At 36.5% G+C, this 25,128-nt stretch overlaps 1 protein-coding gene across 14 annotated transcripts in view; it reads left to right on the forward strand.

The window, feature by feature from the left end:
* The window catches only part of MYO9A (myosin IXA), a 289,527-nt gene that overhangs the window by 1,677 nt on the left and 262,722 nt on the right, over window positions 1-25,128 (forward strand). The window contains exon 2 of one of the 14 annotated variants that reach the window (XM_070498759.1): window positions 12,853-13,010. The exons of 12 other annotated variants lie outside the window; for them this stretch is intronic. The gene's annotated coding sequence lies outside the window, so the exon portion shown is untranslated. Of the gene's footprint in view, window positions 1-12,852; window positions 13,011-15,755; window positions 15,880-25,128 lie in introns of those variants that run through there. One more of the 14 variants, XM_070498762.1, reaches the window with a different exon arrangement.

Below are 25,128 nucleotides of genomic sequence, written 5' to 3' on the forward strand. Positions count from 1 at the left end.
TTATCATGCAGTGTTCACTGACGTTATCAACAGCCTTCCCAGCAGTAGTAAAATATTGAATAAAATGTTGTTTGTTGAAGTTGAATTCCTGAGCTGTCAAGAAGGTAATGTAATGTTACCCCAAATGATCAGTGCATAATTTTAACGTTGGTACAGGGATGAAGTATAGAGAGATTTTTGTAGTCAGTACTTTTAAAATTTTTATTTTGTGTGTGTGGAACTGAGGAGGGAGAAAATCATAAGGATAGGTAATAACTGAACATAGTATAAAAGTCAAAAGGTTCAAAAGAGTGTGCAGTAAAAAATTTCTCTTCCCTCTCTTACCTCCAACCATCCATTTTCCCTCTTTAGAGGCAACCACTGTTTCCATCTTCGTGTGTGACCTTCCTGTGATACTTCTAGCGTATACAGGCCTGTACATTTATATTTTTAAAACACACCACAGACAAATGCTTACATACTGTACACTCTGTATATAGTTTGTTTTTAAAAAATTTCATTTAATAATAGATTCTAGAGGTTATTGAACAATAGTACATATGGAAGTGCCTCATTTACTGGCTGGATAGTATTCCATTGTGGTGGTCTTGAGGTTATTTTTCAGTCTTTGCTTTTACAAATAGTACTGCATGCTTTTCTTTTAAATGTATCAGCTGTTAAAATTTCCTGATGATTCTTTTGTGTTGAACCTACAAAAAAGGGTATAACTAAAGTAAATTTCTCTTTGAACCTCTGAGCTTCCGTGGAGTGACTAGTTTTGATGGTGATTATATTTATCAAATAAGTTATTGAAGGATTTGGTGTAGGGGACTGAAATGATCAGATTTGCATTTTTAAAAGGTCGCTCTGGCTGCAGTGTGGAGTGTTGTATTGAAGAGTAGACTAATGCTAAAGGCAGGAATATTGGGAGGGTAGTCCAGGCAAATGATGGCAGTGGGTATGGATTTGAGTATTGGGAATAGATAAGTCTTGGTGATTTCATTCAATTTGGGATTAGGGAGAGGGTTCATAGAGGATAATATCTAGGTTTCTAGCTTCTGCCTTTCACTGAGGTGGTGAGCCATAGGAGGGAGGAGTGGGATTTTTATTTTTTGTCAAGAAAGAGGAATTCAATTTCTGACATTTGGGTGATTATACTTCTGTCCGATGTAGATGGCCAGTAGGCAGCTGGATTTGTGGCTTAAGCTTATTATCAAGTTCTGGGTTGGTAGTAATAGATTCTGGAGCAAAGGGTATAGATGAGAGGAGAACAGATTGTAGGACAGAAACCCAACATTTACAGTATAGGAAGAGTTGAATGTTAAGCTGTAAATTATGTGATTAACTTAAAAAAAAATCTTGTTATTATAGTTTAAGCATCAGTAGCAAGGTTCACTGTCTAACATGACTTTTTAACAGTTTTTTCCCTTAGTTAACATTAGTGGTATATAATTCATGAGGGAAATGGAGTAAACTTAGGTTTTTTTTAAAAGAGTAAAGCCTCAGTACACATTAGTAGTATAAATCACATCTTTCCTAATCATTTGGATTACACTATTGTTGAAGCTTGTTCAATCTTCAGTGTTTGCAGAGAAGTGCAGAGGGTTGACAATGTGGTTTGCCAAGAATAAGTTTTTTGATTTACCTGATTTTTAATTATGTTAATTTAGTTTAAAATAAATATTAGCTGAAGAATTTTCAGTCATGTTTTAAAACTATGACGTTAATGTATTTCTTCCTAAGTCTGGAGCTACTGTGTAGAGCTTTTGCTGTACTCTAGACCCCTATAAATCACTGCTAATGGACATCTCCACTTGGATTCACGTTTCACAAGCACTTCAAACATGTACAGAATAAAACTATTCTCTACCTCTCTTCCCTCAAAAAAGGTGGGGGAGAGGGAGACAAACTGAAACAAAATTTTTCTTTTGATTTCCTGTCTTGATGAATGGCACTGCTGTCTCCTCATGAAGGCTTCATGGACCTGGGAATCATCTTCCTTTTCACTCTGTACCTTACTACCAAGATCACTAAGTCTACTTATTCTCCCTCATGATATTTCAGATCATTCCTTATTGCTATTTTTATTGTCTCTATTTTAACCCCAAATGTCGTGCTTCTGTAATGCTTTCTAAGTAGTCTTCTAGCCTGCTCTCTTCTGTCTCTTGTTTTGCCATACCCTTCAGTTCATTCTCTGAACTGCCGCCAGAGTAAGTGTTCTAAAATGCTCTTTTAGTTAGCCTCTTTCAGTTGCAAGCAAGAGACTCAAGTTACCTTAGGTAGTGGAGTGCTTATTGAAAGGTAACAGGCACAAGGGAACCCAGAAAAAGTTAAACACCTTGGTCTCAAGAAGAACAGGAGCTTAATAAATAAAACTGGAACTAGAAGTAGGAAAAGACAGATTTCACTCTAGTGCTTTACTGTTAACTTGTTTTAGCTACTCTATTTCTCTGTGGCTTATTTTTTCTCTCTACTCCAATTTTTCCCCCTCTATTTCATAGCTTCCATTTATTCCTAATTTCTGTCTCTTTATAACTATTGTGTCACTCCCATGCCAAAATCTTGCCTCCTGGCTGCTATCTTATAAACTTGAGCTCCTGTTGCTAACTGCTTCCTTCTCACTAGGATTTTCTGGATTGAGTTCCTGAGAAGCAATCTCTTTGGCTCAGCTCTTTTTCTCATGGGCTGCTAGCAAGCCTGGGTACTTGGGTCATGTGACCACTCCTGGCCATTTAGTGTTGGCCATGTGTTTATTTGTGCATGTGGGTGTGGGGCAGGATCATAATGTGAAAAGCATGGGCCAGTGTGCAGGCTGGTTTCTCACAAAATGGGCTTGCAGGTATGGCAGGCACCATAAATGACATTTACAGCACAAATTCAAATCTAATCATGATTTTTCCTGTTGAAAGATCTTTAGTGCTTTCTTCTTGCTTTCAGGATAAACTTTAAACTGTAGCATGGAATGTATATGAGATTCTTCATGATCTGACTCTTCTCTAGGCTTTCCTCCTTGCTCTCTTCCATAAATTATTTGATACAGTCTTATTCAAATTAGGCTTCCTTTCAGATAAAGTGCTTTTCCTCTTGTCTTTGCACTCTCTGTTCCCTTTCCAATCTTCCCCTTCCGCCTTGCTTCATTTGGCTGAGTCCTTTCCTTCAGCGCTCAGTTCAGATGTATCTTCAGGAAACTTTCGTTTACATCTTCCAGGATAAGTTAGGTGCAACTCTTATGTGCTCCTGTGGTACATAGTGCTTACTTCTGTCATAGCTCTCTAATGAAATTCCTGATTACTTGTTTATTTTCTTCACTGGGCTTTAACATCTTTGATATCAATGTAATATAGTAAGGCAGGTTTTTAGATTGAGAATTTTTAAAATATAAGCTTTTTATAAATTATAAAGTACACAAAAAAGTACAGAGATCATAAATGTACAGCTCAGTGAATTTTTACCAAGTGACCACACCAGTGTAACCAACATCCACATCAAGATACGGAATATTACTACAACTCCACAAGCTCCCTCATGCCCTCTTCTAGTCACTAATCCAGTTCAGGAGGATTTAATTTTAAATAGGAAAACTCTTTAACATATAGATTTCTCTGCATATTTTGTGTGTGTCTTTAGACATACAAGAGACATAGGCATTGGAATTTTGAACCTATAGAAAGAAACTGCATAATTTATATTATAGAAATGTAATTTTGGCATCCTTTTATGTCATAGACAAATTCAAGATCGTGTAATACTAATATTCTAATATTCAGTTGTGGGATGTTTGTATTTAGGTAGATTTTCTTGTTTATAAGTTTAATATAATTTTAGAGTGGCAGAAAAAGATAAGATAGATCAAAGAATATTTGCTGAAAATAGCCTGTTAGTTTTGAGTGGTGAACATGTTGAGATGGGTATAGTATACATGTACAGCACTTTCCAAATGCTGTTTGGCCTCTGGGTTTTAATGTGAATTATGTTGCTAGCATATTTGGCAGTGGGGTCATCCAGCGGGCAACTGGAGTATAATTTTACATGGACAGAGAGGAAAGTACTAGCTGTCCTGTGTTATAGACAGCTGGCTTGCTAAGAATTGGTTCTTTTTAACAACTAACAATAATTTTAGAGTATACTTTTTCTTTTTTCTCAGTTTTAATTTTTCTTAAACTTTAAGATTATGTAGCTCTTTGAATATGATGATATTCTTTTAAACTTAATTTCCTTAGGTGGACTTTTCTTTGTATAAATATTAAATCCATTAAGGCCAGTTAAGTGGAGAGAATATGGACTTTCAAACCTGGATTTCTAACAGACCTTAATTCAGTTTCCAGCCTCATCACTTATGAGCTGTTATTTATGAGCTAGTTACTTAACATTTCTGAGCTTAAAGATGTTCATCTCTTAAACGGGAATATTTACCTCATAAGATTATCATTAAACACTTTATGTAAAGCACCAAGCGTATAGTTGATAATCAACAAGTCTTCCTTTTCCCACTTGAGTATATCTGTTTCTTTCTTTCTTTTTTTTTTTTTGTGAGGAAGATTGGCCCAGAGCTAACATCTATTGTCAGTCTTCTTTTTTCCTGTTTTTTCTTTTTTTTCCCCTCCCCAAAGCCCCAGTACATAGTTGTATATCCTAGTCGTAAGTCCTTCCTAGTTCTTCTGTGTGGGATGCTGCCACAGCATGGCTTGATGAGCAGTGTTTAGGTCTGTGCTCAGGATCCACATTGGCAAACTCTGGGCCACTGAAGCAGAACACATGAACTTAACCGCTTGGCCAAGGGGCTGGCCCCTCTATTTTTTGTTGTGTTTAAATACAAGATCAAGAATTTAAAGAATTTCATTTTGTGGCATTTAGAATAAATGGCTAATAAAAGTTTGTTGGAAATAGAAGTAAATCTTAGGAGGATAGTCGGCTAGCTGTCTTTCAAATGTGATCATATTTTTCAATTCAAAAAATTTCAAAGAAGTGCTTCTCTTGATGTCTTAGTGTGTCAGATTAATGGATGTAAGAATGTGTTTTGATTCAGTGGTAGGTATCATAACAAAATGTTCTGTTTGCCAATGGCAAACATTCCTCAAATCATTGACAGATTATAGTACTATTGCTGTTTATAGTGTGTAAGTATTTGTTTGAAATCTGTTTACTTATATTGATCAGATGATAGTGGGCTGAGTAATCTCTTTTTTTATGTAAGGGAGAAGGTTCTTCAGGTGACTGTGTAGATGTGTATTCATAAATGATTTTGAGATCATGTTTTTTCTTTACTTTTCAACTACCTTCTTTTAGTTTTCTTCCTATTTCCCCCCTACTTTTTTATAATAAAAAACTTTGAAAATATTGAAAGCTTGAAAGAATAGAACAAAGAACATTGGTATATCTGACACCTGGATTCAGAAGTTACCAATATGCCATCCATATTTGCTTTATTGTTCTCTATGTGTATGTGTGTATATACTTTTACTGAACCTTTTGAAAGTTGCGAATATTGACATTTACTTCAAAATATTTTAGCATGTATCTCCTGAGGAAATAGATATGCTCTACGTCACCACAGTGCCATTGCCAACCCCTAAGAAAAATAACAGAAATTTCCTAATAACATTTAATATTCAGTCTATATTTAAATTTTACCAATTGTCCCAGAAAATGATTTTTTCAAATCAGAATTCAATCAAGATTTTTGCATTGCATTTGATTATCTTTTTTGTCTCTTTTCATCTAGAAAGCTTCTTTCCTTCACTCTCCTTTCTTATGGTATCGAAATTTCTTTGACAAGACCAGATCATTATCTTGTAGAATGGCCTGTTTTCTAGAGTTACCTGATTGTTTCTTTGTGCTTTTGTTTAACTTAAATTTCCTCTGTTCCCTGTGTATCCTGTAAACTGTAAGTTCTATTTTAAAAGCTTGATTAGATACATGTTAAAAAGTTTTGGCAAGAATACTTCATAGGTGATGTTGTATTTCATATGCCTACTATGGGAGCTACATAATGTCACTATTAGCGATCTAAGTTTTGTGAGATTTAAGGTGGGGTTTGCTATCTCTCTTCATTGTAAGAGTTATTTTTTTCCTCCTATGATCATCAAGTACAATAATCTGTGGGGGTGATACTTTGGTACCATAAAAATATTGCATTCTTCAAAATTCTTTACCTAATAATTTTAGCATCCTTTCTTGAGCCTTAGGCAAATAAGTTATTTAATTGGAGGTTGAAAAATGTTACTTTTGGGGCTGGCCCGTTGGTGTAGTGGTTGTTTGTGCACTCTGCTTTGGCGGCCTGGGGTTTGCAGGTTCAGATCCTGGGTGCAGACCTAGCACTGCTCGTCAAGCCACACTGTGGTGGCATCCCACGTAAAATTGAGGAAGATTGGCACAGATGTTAGCTCAGCAACAGTCTTGCTCAGCAAAAAGATTTTCTAATTCTGTAATTGTTTTACATGTATTAGCTGTCGTTCTTCAAGCTAGCAAGAGCGTTATGACCTTCATCAACTGGGAGTGAACTACAGTTCCTCCTAAAAGGGCAGAGTAAATACACACTTAATTCTTTCCCCTCTAGTTTTCAGAGTGCGGAGTTGGTCTAATAGTCATCTATGGTGGTGACAAATGAGTTTTTTAATGGTCTCTTGGAGTTTTATTTGTTGTATACAATTAGTTACAGACATTTCCTTTTGGATGTTTAAATTGTCTCAAATAAGGACATTGGGAGTTCCTTCAAGTAGACGCCTGAGTTCTTTTTGCATGAACCCATTATTCGTCTTTGAGTGATTCTTTACTTTTGGGTACAAGGTATCTTGGCTGACCAGGGACTTTTCTTGCTTGGGCTGGAATCAGCAATTTCTCCAAGGAGCTCTGTCTCTTTAGAGTGGAGGCTCATATTTATAAACCAATATCTGGATGCTAAGTATGCTTCTTGTTATGGGGCTGTCATTGTTTTTAGGCCTTGTCAGGAGGGAAGAAAAACCAGGAGGTCATATTGATAATTCTAGTTCAAATTTGACATTGTAGGTTTCTTTCTTCATCTGTTTTTAAAAAATTACTTTTAATCTCTTTTACATTGAAGATCTTAGTTTTTGTTAATATTGATGTAATTGTTTTTTTTCTAAGTATGCCTAAAGTAGTTTCAAAATAAATAAAACTACTCAGTGAAGTTTAAGATTTCTTTGCATTTCATTTTGTCCTCAGAACGTATCCCAGTAAGGGTATACTTATTGTTAGTACTGTATTCAAAAGTCACTTGAAATCATTATTTTCTCAGTGTGATTGCTACTAATTTGATATGTAGTTAGATCCATTTGTTTTTCATTTTAGGGTTTGCTTCCTCTGTTTTTTGATTTAATATTACCCTTGGAGTGTGTAAAACACATAGTTCAAAAGGAGAAACCACATGAAAAGGAATATGTATCTCCATCCCTTCTACTCTGTTTCCTCCTTGCTCCCCTATAGATAACAATTTTTGTAGATTTCTGATCAATCATTACAGTATTTTTTTCTTCTAAAAATAAGATATCTGTGTATGTGTGTATTCTCCCTTCATACATCGAAGGTAAGATACTATATATATTGTTTTGTACCTCTTTTTTTTTTCTCACTTAATATATTCTGGAGAGCATCCCATATTGGTATATACAGATCTTTCTCATTCTTTTTTACGGAGGCATAATATTCTGTTGCGTTGATATACCATAATTTTATTAACAAGTCTGGATCTGATGGGTATTTGTGTTTAATCTTTTGAACTATGGATAAGTAATACATATTGAATAAATTATTTAAGAAGTAAAGTTTGTTCCCTAGGTAATTGAGAAGGAGTTGATTTGTTCCACAGAGTCTTATAATCCAAGAGGGCTTTGTTGTTGTGTGTTTTGTTGTTGTTGTTAAGAGAATTTCAAGAGATGTAGATATATTTTGGGACATAGGTACACTTTCTTTCCCCTAGTAGGTGATCGATATGAATGTTAATCTGCTTTAATTGTTTTATGGTACCTGAGTCAGAGGGACAGCAGATGATTTACCTGCTTTGTCACCCTATGCTTCTTGGCTCCTTGAAGCTGTGCAATTAAAACCTGATGTCCTGGGTATTTTCATGTAAGGATAACTCAAGTTCTGTGTTTGCTGTTTTTTTCCCACAGTTTCCCCTTTCCTTAACTTTAGCCTTTCTTCTTCCTCTTTTCTGCTTTAAATTTCTCAGATTATAGGATTCCAAGCATTTAATGAACAGCTACTTAACAGTCTAGTAAGGCAGGTAAGATGTATATTATGAGTTTAAAGATTAAGAGATCAGGGATGCTAAAGGGAGAGGAAAGGGTACCTGTTAGGATAGAAGGAATTCAAGCTCTAGGGCTTTTGAAATAGAAATTAGAAGTTAGAGAACCTATCCATTCTGATCTAAATTGTCTTTTAGTGCAGTGATTGAAAGGGATTTGTTTCATTTATTGAACAAAATATTTGAGCATCTACCATGAGTAACTTGTTGTGGTGGGCACTTTAGAGGATACAAAAAATTGTATAGTTATAGTAGCTTTTTTTTTTTTAATGCACACTAGGTACTGGACTTACATAGGTTGCTTTATTTATTAAATTACCATAGCAAACATATTCCTTTTTATTGATATATACAAGAGAATGATAAAACGTGCAATTTAAAGAAAATTATGAAGTGAATATTTGTGTTTTCATCGCCCAGGTCAACAAATCAGAATTGCCTCCCCCTTACCTCACCCTCCTCTTACCCTTGTCAACATATTCCCCTCTGTGGAGGTTGCTGTTATCCTGACCTTTGTGATAATCATTTTCTTACTTTATAGTTTTAAACACCATGTTGTATATCCTTAAATAATATAGTTTAGTTTTCTTGTATAGTTTAATATTTTAATGTAGTTTAGTTACCTATAATATAGTTTAGTTTTTGTACATGTGATTATTTTATGTGATTTTAAAAGCTTAGTTCAGCATTTGGGAAATTAATTCCAAGTTGTTATAGTTAGCCATAATTCATTAGATTTTGTTTTGCTAAAGTATTCCATTGTATGATTATACTACAATATATTCTTACTAGTGTTTTTTTAATTGAGTTAATGATAGGTTACAATCTTGTGAAATTTCAGTTGTACATTATGTCTGTCAGTCGTGTTGTAGGTGCACCCCTTCACCCTTTGTGCCCACCCCCAACCCCACCTTTCCCCTGGTAGCCACTAATCTGTTCTCTCTGTCCACATGTTTAAATTCCTCATATGAGTGGAGTCATACAGAGATTGTACTTCTCTATCTGGCTTATTTCACTTAACATAATTCGCTCAAGGTCCATCCACGTTGTTGCAAATGGGATGGTTTTGTTCTTTTTTTATGGCTGAGTAGTATTCCATTGTGTATATATACCACATCTTCTTTATCCAGTCATCTGTTGATGGGCACTTAGGTTGCTTTCACGTCTTGGCTATTGTAAATAATGTTGCAGTGAACATAGAGGTGCATGAGACTTTTGGAATTGCTGATTTCAGGTTCTTTGGATAGATACCCAGTAGTGGGATAGCTGGATCGTATGGTATTTCTATTTTTAATTTTTTGAGGAATCTCCATACTGTTTTCCATAGTGACTGCACCAGTTTGCATTCCCACCAGCAGTGTATGAGGGTTCCTTTTTCTCCACAACCTCTCCAACATTTGTTACTATTAGTTTTAGATATTTTTGTCATTCTAATGGGTGGAATGTGATATCTTAGTGTAGTTTTTATTTGCAGTTCCCTGATGCACAGTGATGATGAACATCTTTTCGTGTGCCTATTGGCCATCTGTATATCTTCTTTGGAGGAATGTCTGTTCATTTCTCCTGCCCATTTTTTGATCGGGTTGTTTGATTTTTTGTTGTTGAGTTGTGTGAGTTCTTTATATATTATGGTATAATGGTATATATGGTATATTATGGTATATAACCCTTTGTCGGATGTATGACTTGCAATATTTTTTCCCAGTTAGTGGGTTGTTTGTTTGTTTCAATCCTGTGTTCCTTTGCCTTGAAGAAGCTCTTTAGTCTGATGAAGTCCCATTTGTTTATTCTTTCTGTTGTTTTCCTTGTCTGAGAAGACGTGATGTCCGAAAAGATCCTTTTAATACTGATGTCAAAGAGTGTACTGCGTACGTTTTCTTCTAGAAGCCTTATGGTTTCAGGTCTCACCTTTAGGTCTTTGATCCATTTTGAGTTTATTTTGGTGAATGGTGAAAAAGAATGATCAATTTTCATTCTTTTACATGTGGCTTTCTAGTTTTCCCAGCACCATTTGTTGAAAAGACTTTCTCTTCTCCATTGTATGCCCTCAGCTCCTTTGTTGAAGGTAAGCTGTCCTTAGATGTGTGGTTTTATTTCTGGGTGTTCAATTCTGTTCCATTGTTCTGTGCACCTGTTTTTGTACCAGTACCATGCTGTTTTGATTACTGTAGCTTTGTGGTATGTTTTGAAGTCAGGGATTGTGATGCCTCCAGCTGTGTTCTTCTTTCTCAGGATTGCTTCAGCAATTTGGGGTCTTTTGTTGCCCCATATGTATTTTAGGATTCTTTGTTCTATTTCTGTAAAGAATGTCCTTGGGATTCTGATTGGGATGGCGTTGAATCCGTAGAGTGCTTTAGGTAGAATGGACATTTTAACTCTGTTTATTCTTCCAATCCATGTACGTGGAATGTCTTTCCATCTCTTTATGTCGTCATCCATTTCTTTCAGAGAAGCCTTGTAATTTTCGTTGTATAAGTCTTTCACTTCCTTAGTTAAATTCACCCCGAGTTATTTTGTTCCTTTTGTTGCGATTGTGAATGGTGTTGTGTTCTTGAGTTCTTTTCTGTTAGTTCCTTATTAGAGTATAGAAATGCTACTGATTTGTGTAAATTGATTTTATACCCTGCAACTTTGCTGTAGTTGTTGATTACTTCTAAAAGTTTTCTGATGGATTCTTTGGGGTTTTCTATATATAAGATCATGTCGTCTGCAAACAGTGAGAGTTTCACTTCTTCACTCACTATTTGGATTCCTTTTATAACTTTTCTTGCCTAATTGCTCTGGCCAAAACCTCTAGTACTATGTTAAATACGAGTGGTGATAGAGGGCATCCTTGTCTCATTCCTGTTTTCAGGGGGATTGCGCTCAGTTTTTGCCCATTGAGTATGATGTTGGCTGTGGGTATGTCATATATGGCCTTTACTGCGTTGAGGTAGTTCCCTTCTATCCCCATTTTGTTCAGAGTTTTTATCATAAATGGCTGTTGGATCTTGTGAAATGCTTTCTCTGCATCTATTGAGATGATCATGTGGTTTTTATTCCTCAGTTTGTTGATGTGGTGTATCACGTTGATTGATTTGCAGATGTTGAACCATCCCTGTGTCCCTGGTATGACTCCCACTTGATCATGATGTGTGGTCCTTTTGATGAATTCCTGAATTTGGGTTGCCAAAATTTTGTTGAGGATTTTTGCATCTATGTTGATCAGCGATATTGGCCTGTGGTTCTCTTTTTTCGTGCTGTCCTTGTCAGGCTTTGGTGTCAGCGTGATGTTGGTCTTGTAGAATATGTTAGGAAGTGTTCCATTCTCCCTAATTTTTTGGAATAGCTTGAAAAGGATAGGTATTAAATCCTCTCTGAAAGTTTGGTAGAACTCCCCAGGAAAGCCATCTGGTCCTGGGGTTTTATTCTTTGGATGCTTTTGATTGCTGTTTCAATCTCTTTCCTTGTGATTGGTCTGTTCAAATTGCTTCTTCTTGACTAAGCTTTGGGAGATTGTAGGAGTCCAAGAATTTATCCATTTACTCTAGGTTATCCATTTTTTTGGCATATAGTTTTTTGTAGTACTCTCTTATAATCTGTTGTATTTCTGCAGAATCTGTTGTTATTTCTCCTCTTTCATTTCTGATTTTGTTTATTTGAAGTTTCTCTCTTTTTTTCTTTGTAAGTCTGGCTAGGACTTTGTCACTTTTATTTATCTTCTCAAAGAACCAGCCCTTTGTTTCATTGATCCTTTCTACTGCCTTTTTTATTTCAATGGCATTTATTTCTGCCCTGATTTTTGTTATTTCTCTCCTTCTGCTGGCTTTGGGCTTTGTTTGTTCTTTCTCTAATTCAGTTAGGTGTAGTTTAAGATTGCTTATTTGGGATTTTTCTTGTTTGTTACTATGTGCCTGTATTGTGATGAATTTTCCTCTTAATACAGCTTTTGCTGTATTTCATATGAGTTGGTATGGCATGTTATCATTTTCATTTGTCTCCGGGTATTTTTTGATTTCTTCTTTAATTTCTTCAAAGATCCATTGCTTATTCAATAGCATATTGTTTAGTCTCCGCATCGTTCGCCTTCCTCAGCTTTTTTCTTGTAATTAATTTCTAGCTTTATAGCATTATGATCGGAGAAGATGCTTGTTATTATTTCAATTTTTTTTAAATTTATAGAGGCTTGCCTTGTTTCCCAACATATGGTCTAACCTTGAGAATGTTCCATGCGTGCTTGAGAGGAATGGGTATTCTGCTGTTTTTGGATGGAGTGTTCTATATATATATGTTAAGTCCAACTGTTTTAGCCTTTCATTAAGCTCGACTGTTTCTCTGTTGATTTTCTGTCTGGATGGTCTGTCCATTGATGTGAGTGGGGTGTGGAGGTCCCCTACTATTAATTGTGCTATTTTTGAATTTTTATTTTAGGTTTGTTAATAGTTGCTGTATGAACTTTGGTGCTCCTGTGTTGGGTGCATAGATATTTATAAGCATTATTTCTTCTTGATGAAGTGTCCCTTTGATCATTATATATTGGCCCTCTATGTCTCTCTTTAGCTGCCTTATCTTGAAGTCTGTTTTGTCTGATATAAGTATTGTGACACCTGCTTTCTTTTGTTTGTTATTAGCTTGGAGTATTGTCTTCCACCCCTTCACTCTTAGCCTGTGTTTGTCCTTGGAGCTGAGATGTGTTTCCTGGAGGCAACAAATTGTTGGATCTTCTTCTTTAATCCGTCTCACCACTCTGTGTCAGTTTATTGGAGAGTTCAATCTATTTACATTGAGGGTGAGTATTGATGCATGAGGGCTTAATGCTGTCATTCTGTTGCTCGTTTTCTGGTTTTCCTGTGTTTCCTTTGTTTCTCGTCCTGTGTGTTTTAGCCTACTCATTGACTTCTGCAATTTCTTATGCTTGGTTTCTTAGATTTTTCCTTATTTATGTTTAGTGTCTCTGTTCTGCTTTTTAGTTTAGTGGCTACGCTGAAGTTTGTATTCAGAATCTCGTGTATAACGTAGTCCATTTTCTGGTGGTCTCTTACTTCCTAAGCCTAGACTGTTTCAGTCCCTTTCCTCCTCCTGTCCTTAATTATTATTTTCATCTCTTATTTCAACTTGTGAGTTTGTGGTTAGAGTGATAAGATTGTCTTTGCTTTGGTGATTTCCTTCCTTTTATCCTAATGCTATAGTTGAATATTTGCTATCCTATTCCGATTCTATCTGTCTCCCTACTCTGTGTTTTGTGACCCCTTTCTCCCTTTTTTTCTTATTTCAGGTATGAGAGCCTTCTTGAGGATTTCTTGTAGTGGATGTCTTGTGACTGCAAAATTCCTTAGCTTTTGTTTGTTTGGAAAAGATTTAGTTTCTCCCTTATATCTGAAGGATATTTTTGCTGGATGGAGTATTCTTGGCTGAAGATTTTTATCCTTTAAAATTTTGAATATGTCACTCCAATCTCTCCTAGCTTGTAAGGTTTCTGTAGAGAAATCCGCTGAAAGTCTGATAGGGGTTCATTTGTAGGTTATTTTCTTCTGTGTTGCTGCCCTGGGTATTCTTTCTTTGTCATTCATTTTTGCCATTTTTACTACTGTGTGCCTTGCAGTAGATCTTTGTACATTGACAAATCTAGGACATCTGAAAGCTTCCTCCACACACATTCCTCTGTCAATCCCTAGATTTGGGAAGTTCTCTTCTATTATTTCATTGAGCTCACTTTCTGCTCCGTTTTCGTTTTCCATGCTCTCAGGAATTCCGATTATTCTTAAGTTGCATTTTCTCATTGAGTCAGCTATTTCTTGGAGATTTTCTTCAGTTTTTTTAATTCTTAGTTCTCTTTCTTCCTCTGTCTGGAGCCATTCAGCCTGTCTATCTTCGATTATGCTAATTTGTTCCTCTCTGGTGTCTACACGGGTATTCAGGGAATCTGTATTCTGTTTTATCTGATCCATTGTATTTTTCATCTCTAGTATTTCTGTTTGATTGTTCTTTATGGTTTCAATCTCTTTTGTGAAGTACCTCCAGAAGTCGTTGAGTTGTTTCTCCATGTTTCCCTTTACCTCATTGAGTATTTTGATGATAGCTATTTTTGAACTCATCTTCACTTAGTTTACCTATTTCCAAGTCCTCAGGACATACTTCTGCATTTTTACTGTTTTTCTTTTGGACTGGAGCTTTTATAAATTGCTGGATGGTAGAGGAGCGGTTTTTGTGCATGATGGTATTATTCAGTTGCAGTTACAGCCTGTTGCCACTAGATGGGCGTTGAGAGCCGTGCGTTCTGATCCCTTGGCCTTTAGCTGCGATGGCGGCGCGCAGCCGGGTTGGGGTAGAAGGGGCACTTTCTCTTGCATGCTGACCTGGATTCGTGTCAGCTCTCGCTCTCTAGTCTCCTGGGGCCCTGGCTTGCTGGCGTCCCCACATGCCAAAGCTTTCCCCCCTTAGAGGGTTTCCACTGCATGGGCGTAGGAGTCCTGGACCATCCCTGGATGCGTGGCCCCTCCCCTGCTCCTTCCCTCACCCGTGGCAGCAGTCCCAGTCTCTGGGGGAGGGAGTGAAGTTCTCTCGTACCCTGTGCCACCTCCTCCGAGGGCGGCTCCACCCTCTCCCCCTTCCGTCGTGTGACTGCTGTGGGTCTCTGACGATTTCTGTTCTTGGGATTTTTTTTTTTGGTTGGAAAGCAGATGCTCTTTTTGGTTGTAATTTGGAGGAGGGAGAGTCCCGGGTGAGCTCATGCCACCATGTTGCTGACGTCACTTCTACAGTCTCTATTCTTTCTAGTTTTGATGGGCATTTGAGTTGATTTCAGTTTCTTGCTGTTATACAGACAATTCGGTGGTGAGTCGTCTTTTACCTGTTTCATGTTTGCAAGTGCACAAATGTTTCTGTAGAATTTCTAAGAATGGAATTGCTAGGTTGTGAGGTATGCACATATGGCAAAGTATTTTTCAAAATTATTTCAGTTTATGCTTCCACTAACACAATTTATGAGAATCCCTGTTGCTCTACATTTTCAACACTTGGTATTGTCAGACTTTAATTTTTGCTAATCTGAAGGATGTGATGGTATCTCATGATTTTAGTTTGCATTTCCATGACTACTAATGAACACTTTCCCTAGTGTTTTATGTCTTCTTATGTGAGTTTTCTTCTTATGTGATGTGCCTGTTCCAGTTGTTTGCCCAATTTTTTTCTATTAGATCGTCTGTGCTTTTCTTACTGATTTTTAGAAATTCTGTATGTGTTTTGGTTATTGGTTCTTCAGTTATACCTGTTACAAGTTTCTTCTGTTTTTGGCTTGTTATTTCACTCTCTGTGGTGCCTGTTGATCAACAGAATTGCTCAGTTTTTTTTTTTTTGCAGTCTTTTTTTTTTGAGGAAGATTAGCCCTGAGCTAACATCTGCTGAGGAAGACTGGCCCTGAGCTAACATCCGTGCCCATCTTTCTCTACTGTATATGTGGGACGTCTGCCACAGCATGGCGTGCCAAGCAGTGCCATGTCTGCACCCAGGATCCGAACCGGCAAACCCTGGGTTGCCGGAGCAGAACATGTGCACTTAACCGCTGCACCACTGGGCTGGCCCTCTCAGTTTTGATATAGTTGAATTTGTCAACTTTGGCTAGTGCTTTTTGAATCCTTTTAAAGAAACTCTTTCCTGAGGTAAGATGTTCTCCTATATTATCTTCTAAGAGTTTTTAAGTTGTAACCTTTTGCAAATTTGGTCTTCACCTTGAGTAGATTTTGTGGATAGTATGAAGTCCAGTTTCATCTACCCCCACCCTAAATGGATACTTGATTGTCCCAGCATCGATTTTGAAAAGTTCATCTTTCCTCCACTGATCTGCAATGCCACATCTGACATATATCAAGTGTCCATTTTTGTGTAGTTCTGTTTCTGGTCTTGTTTTTCTGTTCTACTGATCTATTTGTCTATTTCTATACTAGTGACATACTCTCTTAACTACTTATAACTTTATAAGATTTTTTTTTTTTTGGAAGATTAGCCCTGAGCTAACATCTGCCACCAATCCTCCTCTTTTTTCCTGAGGAAGACCGGCCCTAAGCTAACATCTGTGCCCATTTTCCTCTACATTATATGTGGGATGCCTTCCACAGCATGGCCTGACAGGCGGTGCCTAGGTCCGCACCCGGGATCCAAACCAGCAAACCCTGGCCACTGAAGTAGAACATGTGAACCTAACCGCTGCACCACCGGGCCAGCCCCATAACTTTATAAGTTTTGATACCTGGTAAAGCATGTCTTCCCACTTTGCTGTTGGTCTTCTAGAGAGTCTTGGCTGTTTTTGGCCCACTTTCATATATATTTTAAAATCACTGTGTCAAATTCCACACACACAAAAAACCCAACAAATAATCCAACGTAAAAACAACATTTGGGGTTTTTATTGAGATTGAATTGACTCTATAGGTTAATTTAGGGAAAACCTACATTTTTCCAATATTGAGTCTTAACAATCTATGAACATGGATATCTGTCTGTTTCTGTAATGATTCATAATAGTCTCATTTTTTTCAGTAGAGGTTTTGTACATTATTTGTTAGATTTATTCCTGAGCATTTCATATTTTCTGATCCAATTTTAAGTAGTGATATCTTTAAAAGATTATTTTCTAATTGTTTCCTGCTGGTATATAGAAATATAAAACATATCAAATTGTGTCTGTTAAATTATAGAATTAATAAGAGATTATCTGTAGATTCTTCTGGCTTTTCTTTATAGTTTTTTCAAAGACACAACTTCTGGCTTTGTTGTCCTTTTCTATTGTATATTTTCTTTTTATTTCTCATTTCTGTTATTTTCTTTTACTTGTCCTAGGTTTATTTTGCTACTCTTTTTCTGTCTTGTTGAATAGACTGTTTCCTAATTTTTGTTTTTTTCTGTTGTACTTGTTTAGGGTTATAAATTTTCCTGTAAAGTATTGCTTTAGCTGCTTCTCTCAAGTTTTGAAATGTAGTATTTTTGTTATCGTTTAGTTCAAAATATTTTTTATTTACTTGTCACATGGATTATTTAGGACTATATATTTATTTATTCTATTGAGGTCACATTGGTTTATAACATTGTATAAATTTCAAGTGTACAGCATTATATTTCTACTTTGATATAGACTGCATTGTGTTCACCACCAAAACAGGACTATATTTTTAAATTTACAGTTAGATATTTCCTAGTATGTTAGTTATCTGTTGTGCCGTAACAAGTTAAGCCCAAAACTTAGTGGCTTATTATTGTTTTTGTTGGTCAGAAATTCAGGAGCGGTTCAGCTTGGCAGTTCTGCCTCAATTGCTTTCCATGTAGATTTTTTGATGGAACTTTTTAATATTGTTATGGTATGATTGCTCGAATTCCTGAGGGAGATAGTGCCAGGTAGAAGCCATGTTGTTGTTTCTGACCTAGCCTTGGAAGTCACTCAGCCTCACTTCAATGCATTCTGTTGGTCCAGACAGATAGAAAGATCCATCCAAGTTCAAGGGGGAAAGAACACAGGGAAAAATGTCAGCGTCACATTGTAAAAGGGTATGTGGGATGGGATATATATTGGTGTGAAAGATACTATTTGTTATTGCTAGTCATCTTTTTGTTACTAATTTCTCTTTGTTTTCAAAGAACACCATGTTACTATTTCAGTGCTTTACTTTTTCTGGATATCCAACTTACATATATTAGAATTTCTCTCTTTCCTACATGTTTCTTAACCTTGTTTTTTAATTTTTTTTCTTTCACTGTAATTTCTTCCGATATGTCTTTTAGTTCACCAATTTTTCTTCAATTATTCCATTTTATTTTTAATTTCAATTGTTGTGCTTTACAATTTTAAAGTTCTTTTTAGTTCTTTTTCAAATCTTCCAAGTCATTTTTTATGGGTTTTGTCTCCTTCAGATATTTTTCAGGCTTGTTTATTGCTTTTGACATTAGTAAGCAGTTATATTTTGTGTATGATCATGTCCAGTATCTGAAAATTTTTGCAGATCTGTTTCTATCTTTTGTTTACTTACTCTCATTCATGGTGCTTTGTTTCCTTCTTTTTTGGTCTAAATAATGCCTTTTTTTGGGACATTGTTTGTGACATTTGTACATGCATATTCTAGATGTCTATAACCTTGGTTTTTTTTTTTTGTATGTCATCCAGGTGATGTGAATTAGGACCACAAATGTGTGTGTGTGTATGTGTATTGTGTGGGTTGGGTAGTGGTAGCTGAGGTGGTGCTGTGTGTCTTGTGGTTAAGGCGAACTGTGGCCTGTGCCACCTATTTTTATAAGGTCGCAAGCTAAGAATGGCTTTTACATTTTTACATGATTGGTAAAAAAGCATAATATTTTGTGATGTGAAAATTATATAAACTCAAATTTCAGTGCCCCTAAATAAAGTTTTATTGGAACAAAGCCATACTCATTTGTTTCTATATTGCCTATGGCTGTTTTCATGCTACAGAGACAGAGCTGAGTGGTTGCAGCAGATACCACATGGCCTCCAAAGCCTAAAGTATTTATATCTGGCCCTTTCCAGAGAAAGTTATAACTTGTCAGCATCTCTTCTTTCCCCTTTTCCTTTACAGCTCAGTGCCAGAGCCAGAGCAACTTTCCTTGCAGTTCTTAGGGGATAGGTTAGCATGGGACAGGTTTACTTTTGTTCATTTTATGAGTTCCAGTCTTGTGGTATAGGGTCTTCTGTCATACTCACTACCCAGAGTGGGCCCTAGGCTTGGCTTCTATCTTTGTGAGACTGTGAAAACCAAAGCTCAAATTGGCTTTGGTCAGGGGCTAACTTGGCTTCAGTACTCTGCCCACCTCTCTTAATTCCTGCCCTTTCTTATGTTTTGGCCTTAGTTCCTTACTGTATTGTCAGCTCTTGGATCCTTTTAAGGATGTATATTTTCTATCTTATTTAGTTAAAAAAATTTCAGTGAGTGTTTTGTTCTAAGTAATTGGCCATATTATTGGAGATTAATATTCTTTTTTTTTGTTGTTAAAAGATTGGCACCCTCACTAACAACTGCTACCAATCTTCCTTTTTTTTCTTTTCTGCTTTTTCTCCCCAAATCTCCCCAATACATAGTTGTATATTTTAGTTGTGGCTCCTTCTAGTTTTGGCATGTTGGATGCCGCCTCAATGTGGCCTGACAAGCGGTGCCATTTCTGCGCCCAGGATCCAAACCAGCGAAACCCTGGGCTGCTGAAGTGGTGTACATGCACTCAACCTCTTGGCCACGGGGCCGGTCCCTGATATTCTTTTTTGAATATGAAGAAGTTAAGGTTTAGAGAGATAGAGTAGCTTGTCCCAAAGTTGTTACTAGTAAGTAGCAGATAAGACTTTGTCTTTAGGAAGCTTATTTATGATGTAGGAATGTGAGCAGTTAGGATTGCACATTCTTTCCCATATTCCCAGTACAATCTTGAGGATTTCTGCTGCCTGGACCATGCAGGAGAAGTGTCTCAGTTACAGAGGACAAGAAAGACATAAAATACTCAAAAGCTATTTTGGCAGGGAAGTATAACAACATATATACATACTTGAGAACAAAAAAATGTTGGAAAAGAAATGGAAAATTTGTTGACTCTGTACAATACAGTAGAATTTAGTAAATTTGCCGTGGTAACTATATGAATCAAAGATGAAAGTTGGCCTTTTAATTTTGTACCTACTTTGTAGTAATCAGTGTTTTTTATGTACATTATCACATTTAATTTCCTAGCAGCTGTGAGTTAGGTGATGACGGTGATGTCTTTTAACAAGTATCCAAACATTTAGGGAAGATGGTTTATTATTTACCCAGGATTACACACCTAGTAATTGCTAAAAGTAGGATCTGAACCCTTGTGTGACTATAAAGGTCATGTTTTTCCCACAAAATTACATTGCAAACAAAAAATCTCTAAATGCTTAATGGAGATTTTATGAAAATATATGGTTAACATTTCTGTACTTATATGAGAGTCCCTCAGGGTTTCATTTAGAGGTTAGACTTATTTTAGATAATTCAAATCAGTATTGGTTTCTAAGGTCACGTGGATTAGAAGCAGCAATGAAAACAGAGGGACATTTGTAGGTCGTCATGCTGACAGCATGAAAAGCTTTTCTGTAAACTAAAAGTAAGCCAATCTGGCGATATTCAGGTTAGGGCCAGTCAACTTTGCACATCTATGTTAGTAATTTCTGTGAATATCACTGTATCATAAAAATTGACATTTATTACAAGATTCCAATTCTTAAGAAATGAGTAAATTATATTCAATATGCTCTGCTTAAAAGGATATAAATGTAGAAATATATTGTAGGAATAATTTTATCCAGAGTATTTGAAAACAACAACATCTAATGCTTGAAGAGCTGAAATTCTGATTTGTTGAAAGACTTAGATTTCTGGAATGACTTCTCTAAATGTTCAGCATAGCTAAAATTTTACTGATGTGCTGATAAGTAATTTGTGGTTTGTTATCTGATTCTAATTACTATGCAGTAAGATAATGATTAACTTGCACTTTTATTTTGCATAAAACTAGTAACTTCATGAGTACTCAGTCTCCATAAGTTATTTAGCATTGTCTCACAGCTTAACAAAATAGAGGTGAGCTTTCTAGAATCCCACTTGAAGCCATTGTCACTATATAGTTTTTGACAGATGGTGAATGATGACCTTTTTAAAAGTACCAAAACCCAAGGAAACACTCAAGATTGAATTTTTCTGTAAGCGATCGGGCACCATTGCTATTGATAAGGTGAAGATCTTGAAGGAATAAAAATGATCCATTTTTCTGTAATGTTTTGACTCTTGAGTCAGTAAGGCAATATTTGATGAGTATTTTGAAGTGTTAACTTAGTTGTTCAGTGTAGCATTCAAATGAGAACAAAATTTTAGGCTTAATTCCTGAGTAATTTGGTAAGGAATACTCTGTTCTTTGATCATACTCTGACCTTTGGGAGGCTATTCTTTGCAAATATGTACATTGTTGGTGAGGGAAGGGAGACTGGATGACTGGATAAATGAGCACAGACATAACCAGTGTAAGTAGAAAAATCAACTTTTAGCACATGCTTTATTGATGTAAAAGCTGGACTCTCTTTAGATAGTATTTGAAGAGCAGTGTTTTTTCATTTTAATAAGCTATACAGAATTAGCATTTGAATTTTCCCAACTCAAGGAAGAGCTCCAACAGTCAGAAAAAAATTGCCTACTGGTGTGAGCAATAAGATAAATAATAGAAACCAGCATATTATTGCTTTGATCATTGACTAGAAGTGCTCTCATTGTCTCATGTCAACAATGCAAGGCTAAGAGGTATACATGAAGCAGCTGGTAAAGGAGTGAGTGAGGGAGAAAAAGATGTCAGAGTGGGAAGTAGCAAATATGTCTCATTACACTTTTGGTAGTGTGTTGGAGAATAGACCTCTGACAGTGGTAAATAATAAGAGCAGAAATCAGACAGAGGGCCTAGCCCTGTGGCCGAGTGGTTAAGTTCGTGCACTTTGCTTCAGCAGCCTGCGGTATGCTGGTTCAGATCCTGGGTGCGGACCTGCACACTGCTCATCAAGCCATGCTGTGGTAGCATCCCGCGTAGTAGACTTACAACTAGGATATACAACTATGTGTTGGGGCTTTGGGGAGGAAAAAAAGAAATCAGACAGAGATGATCACTGTTGAGGGGATGGAAGAGAAGGGAACTTGAGTGTAATATTTGAAGCTCTGTTGGGAAAAGAAAGCCATACATATATGACAACCAGGCACAAAGAGTATTGTACTTCTTAGGCCGTGGTAGAAAACTAGAGTTAGTATCCTATAGAGTTCATTATAATACAGTGCCAAGTTATGATGTATTAATAATTGTGTACCAAAGACTGCTGTATAGTTGTATTAGTTTGCTAGGGCTGCCATAACAAGATGCCACAGACTGAGTGACTTAAACAACAGAAATTTATCTTCTCATAGTTCTGGAAGCTGAAAGTCCAAGATCAAGGTGTTGGCAGCTTTGATTTCTCCTGAGGCCTCTCCTTCGCTTGCAGATGGCCACCTTTTGCTGCATCTTCACATGGCCTTTTCTCTATGCACATCCATCCTTGACAAGTCTTCTTTTTATAAGGATGCTAGTCCTATTGGATTAGGGTCCCAACCTGATGACCTCGTTTAACCAAAATTACCTCTTTAAAGGTCCTGTCTCCAAATACAGTCATATTAGGGGTTAGGGCTTCAACATACGAATTTTGGGGAAACACAATTCAGCCTAGAACAGCAGTAGTGAAAACCCAAACAGCAGAACAGAGGGTAAATTTTGTCTAGAGAAAGGCATAGTGGAAAAGACTGTAAGAAAGAAAAGACAATCATGGGATAGTTTTGATGATCTGGTACATTATTAGTTTAACTATGTCACAATAGCATATCTCAGATCAATTTTTTGCATATTCTGAAATAATGGATGCTGTAGAATGTTGTATTACAATTTTACTAGTGTGATGTTCACCAGAGTGCCATACGCTACACCAGGTTTTTTTTTTTTGATGGGGGGAAGGGCCTAGGAGTCAGCTAAGTTATGAAAGAAGAGGGTACAATGGAAATCCCATAATCATTGTAGGGATGGAATTATTGATAAACTAGGAATCAGCAAATAGTACTTGTTCTTGTCTGGTCAATCACAATTGAGTGATTTAAAATTCCTTATAAGTGTGGAAATATTTACAGATAAAAACCTATATCCAGTGTTAATTTATGCCAAGGCTGTTTATTCTTTTTTTTTTTTTTTTTTGAGGAAGATTAGCCCTGAGCTAACCACCGCCAATCCTCTTTTTGCTGAGGAAGATTGGCCTTGAGCTAACATCCATGCCCATCTTCCTCTATTTTATATGTGGGACGCCTGCCATGGCATGGTTTGATAAATGGTGCATAGGTCCGCACTCGGGATCTGAACAGCAACCCTGGGCTGCCAAAGCGGAACATGCAAACTTAACTGCTGTGCCACCAGGCTGACCCCTATGCCAAGGCTGTTCATTTTTAAAAGTTTAGAAAACATTTTGAAATTTTTCTTCAAGTTCTGAAGCCTGTTCTTAAAACCTAGAAATAGCCAACTTAAAAAATTAATGTAGATTCTCCTAACAAAGATTAAGACATACAGATCAGGCATACCCAACCCACTCCCATCCTTCCATCCTGTTCCCTTCCCAGTGGTTTTGCCATACTGTTACCTTCCTAGAGCTGCTCTTTTCAGTTTGTTATATATCTTTTCACATAGTTGTCTATGCATTTACTTATATACATATATATGCACTTGTAGAACATACATCATCTTGTTTTAAAAAACATAAATGTATCATTATGACCTTTGTTCTATATCCATTTTTAAATGAAAGATCTAAAGAACCGTTCAGTATTTCATTTTTGAAAATTAAGGTATAATTTACATATAGAAAAATGCCTAAATCTTAGAGTGTACAAGTTGATGATTTTATAAAAATTTGTTAAAAATTTATTTTTAATTAATAGACTTTTTTCTTTTTAAAAAAAGCAGTTTTAGGGGCCGGCCTGGTGGTATAGCAGTTAACTTCGCACATTCTGCTTCCGCGGCCTGGGGTTCGCCGGTTCGGATCCCGGGTGTGGACATGGCACCGCTTGGCACGCCGTGCTGTCTTAGGCATCCCACATATAAAGTAAAGGAAGATGAGCACAGATGTTAGTTCACGGCCAGTCTTCCTCAGCAAAAAGAGGAAGATTGGCAGTAGTTAGCTCAGGGCTAATCTTCCTCAAAAAAAAAAAAAAAAGGCAGTTTTAGGTTTACAGAAAAATTAAGCAGAAAGTACAGAGAGTTCCCATGTACCTCTTCACCCCATCCCTCCAGTTTCCCGTATTAGTAACATCTTGCATTAGTATGGTCTGTTTGCCATGATTTATGAACCAATACTAATTAAAGTCCATAGTTTACATTGGGGTTCACTCTTTGTGTTGTACATCCTCTGGGTTTTGAAAAATATATAAAGACATGTGTCCACCATTATTGTATCATATCAGATAGTTTCATTGTCCTAAAAATCGCCTGTGCTTCACCTATTCATCCCTCCATCCTTCTTCCCAAACCCTGGCAACCACTGATCTTTTTTACTGTCGTCATATTTTTGCCTTTTTCAGAATGTCATATAATTGGAATCATATAGTATGAAGCCCTTTCAGATTGGGTTCTTTCACTTAGTCATATACACTTAAGGTTCCTCCCTGTATTTTCATGGCTGGATAGCTCATTTCTCTTTAGCATTGACTGTTACATTGTATAGATACCATAGTTTATCCATTCACCTTTTGAAGAACATCTTGGTTGCTTCCAGGTTTGGGCAGTTATGAATAAAGCTGCTGTGAGCATTAGTATACAGATTTTTGTGTGGACATTAGTTTTCACTTCTTTTGGGTAAACACCAAGGAGTGTGATTGCTGGGTTGTATGGTAAGAGTATGTTTAGTTGGTAAGAAGCTGCAAAACTCTTTTCCGAAGCAGCTGTGCTATTTTGCATTCCTACCAGCAGTAAATGGGAATTCCTCTTGCTTTACATCCTCACCAGCATTTGGCCTTGACGTTGTTTTGGATTTTTGCCATTCTGTTAGGTGTGTAGTACTATCTCATTGTTTTAATTTTAAATTCTCTAATGAGATATGATGTTTTCATATGCTTCTTTGCCATCTGTATATCTTTGGTGAGAAATCCAGATCTTTTTCCCATTTTAATTAGATTGCTTGTTTTTTTTATTATTAAGTTTTAAGAGTTCTTTGTATGGCTTGATACCAGTCCTTTATCAGATATGTGTTTTGCAAAGATTTTCTCCCAGTCTGTGGCTTGTCCTTTCATTCTCTTAGTAGTATCTTTTTTGTTTTTTTAAAGATTTTATTTTTCCTTTTTCTCCTAAAGCCCCCCAGT

The sequence above is a fragment of the Equus asinus genome, chromosome 2, assembly GCF_041296235.1.
Source record: "Equus asinus isolate D_3611 breed Donkey chromosome 2, EquAss-T2T_v2, whole genome shotgun sequence".
NCBI classification, from domain to species: domain Eukaryota; kingdom Metazoa; phylum Chordata; class Mammalia; order Perissodactyla; family Equidae; genus Equus; species Equus asinus.